The sequence below is a fragment of the Moschus berezovskii genome, chromosome 18, assembly GCF_049115385.1.
Source record: "Moschus berezovskii isolate FMDL1 chromosome 18, NW_MosBer_1.0, whole genome shotgun sequence".
Lineage (NCBI taxonomy): Eukaryota > Metazoa > Chordata > Mammalia > Artiodactyla > Moschidae > Moschus > Moschus berezovskii.
In genome coordinates, this window is record NC_142477.1 from 22,421,600 (window position 1) to 22,424,003 (window position 2,404).

At 39.4% G+C, this 2,404-nt stretch overlaps 1 pseudogene; it reads left to right on the forward strand.

The window, feature by feature from the left end:
- Window positions 1-451: 451 nt before the first annotated feature.
- LOC129553115 (poly(A) polymerase alpha pseudogene) lies at window positions 452-1,447 on the forward strand (annotated as a pseudogene).
- Window positions 1,448-2,404: the final 957 nt, after the last annotated feature.

Genomic DNA, 2,404 nt, shown 5'->3' on the forward strand with positions numbered 1-2,404 from the left:
ATCTGATCAAAGGATAAGAATAAAGAATTTGGGATTTGGAGACATAGTGCACAGTTGTGAACGCAACCGAGGGGGAAAGGAAGAGAGGATATAGCAAAAAGGCACGTTTGTTTGTGTGCCTTGGATTTATGGAAGTATATTACCCTGCTGGGTAACTTGATCTGACAGAGCCCGCTTCTGTATGAAACCTGTAGAGAGTTTAGTGATTTAGTTACATTCAGAATTGAATTCTTAGAATGAGTAGAGTGAAAAGATGCAGCGGACGGGGACTCCTTGTTAGGACGAAGCGGGGATGAGGTGAAACGCTTAAAGCGGTGGGAGCAGGTGCGGGGTGCGATTGGACCCGGGGCTAAGGCAGACCCCGCCTCCCTCCCGCCTCAGTGGATCACGCCCAGAGCGTCAGCTGGGGAGGCTGCCAGGCGAGATGTGACTGCTTGGAGCGGCTCGGAAGATGACGCTGTTTCCAGTTACAACGCAGGGATCGCAGGCAAACACAGCCGCTACGGAAGCAGTGGGACATTACTTCTCCCATCAGCTTAGATGCCCCCAAGGAAACTGACTGCCTACTTGTACAGAAACTAGTTGAGACTCTGAAGCCTTTCGGGGTTTTGGAGAGGAAGAGAAACTGCAGCTCAGCATTTTACTTTGGGGAAAATTAAATAACCTGGTAAAACAGTGGATACGAGAAATAGGTGAAAACAAGAATCTGCTACAATCTTTAACTGAAAATGTTGGTGGGAAAATTTTAAGTTTGGATCTTATAGATTATCAGTACATGCAAAACGTGCTGATATTGATGCATTGTATGTTGCGCCAAGATATGTTGATCGAAGTGATTTTTTCCACCCCATTCTATAAATTGAAATTATAGGAAGAAGTAAAAGACTTAAGAGCTGTTGAAAAGGCATTTGTAACAGTTATGAAATTATGTTTTGAGGGGATAGGGACTGATATTTTGTCTGCAAGATTAGCACTGCAGACTACTCTGGAAGACTTGGATTTAAGAGATGACAGTCTGCTTAAAAATTTAGATATAAGTTGTATAAGAAGTCTTAAGGGTTGCAGGGTAAAACTGGCGAAATTTATATCTAGTACCAAACACTGACAACTTCAGGTTAACCGTGAGAACTATCAAACTGTGGGCCAAACACCTCAACATCTATTCCAATATATTAGATTTCCTGACGTGTTTCCTGGGCTATGCTAATAGGAAGAACTTGCCAGCTTTATCAAATGCAACAGCTTGAACTCTTGTATGTAAATTTTTCCTGGTATTTCTAAATGGGAATGGCCAAATCCAGTCCTATTGAAACAGTCTGAAGAATGCAATCTTTATTTACCTGTATGGGACCTCAGAGTTATTATTTTTTCCCCTATAAATTTGCACTGTGCAATAAGGAGTAGAAATCATGTGCATAAACTTGAGGGAGGCTTCCCATCCTGTTAGGCATGAGTAGACCTGTTTGTATAACATTTTTTAATCTCGACTAGAATTGTCCTCTGGTGTGAGAAGCAAAATTATGTACCCCGGAACCACATTTAATTGTACATAGTTTATAATATCAAGGTCACTAACATTTTAATTTATTTTGCATAGAAACTGCCTTGTCAGTCAAAGTTGTGCATGCATTTGTGCTTAAAAAATAATGAAGTGTACTAAAAATTTAGTGGATGGTTCAATTCAACATTGATTTGAACAATAAATAATAATTAAGCACCTGTTATGTGCCAAGACCACTTTTAGAGGACCTGATATATTAGTTAAAATATAGGCTTTTATTCTAAACTCATTTTGATGGACTGTTCCATAAACAGTCCTGTCATTCTAGGTGGTAACAAATTCTGCTAACAAAATAAAAAAACAAGATGAGAAATAATGGATGGTTAGAATCATATAGAGTGTGCAGGTGATGTTGGAGAAGAAATGTAATCATGAAAACAATGCACATGAAGGGGGAGGAAGATGAAGAGAGATGGTGCAAAGCTTTTGCTGTTATTAATAAATGTGTGATGTGTGCAAGAGAAAACAAAGGAACCAATATGATTTAACAGAATAAGTCAGAGAGATGGAAAAGATTAATAGAATGATTAACTGAGAGGCAGATCTTTTAAGATCTACTAAGAAATTGAAACAGTTTTGGACTTTAACTGGAAGGAAATGGAAAGTCTTTGGAGAATTTTAAGCAGAAGGCTGATCTGTAGCATACGTATCTTAGGTCTCATTCCAAGATTTGCACTATACATTTTATGGCCAAGAGTGTATATAGGAAAAAGTTAGAAGGTCAGTACAGTAGTTAAGGAGAGACTAAATTGGTATTGGGGCTTCCCAGGTGGCTCAGAGGTAAAGAATCTGTCTGCCAAGCAGGAGACACAAGTTTAAAACCTGGGTCAGAATGATCCCAGG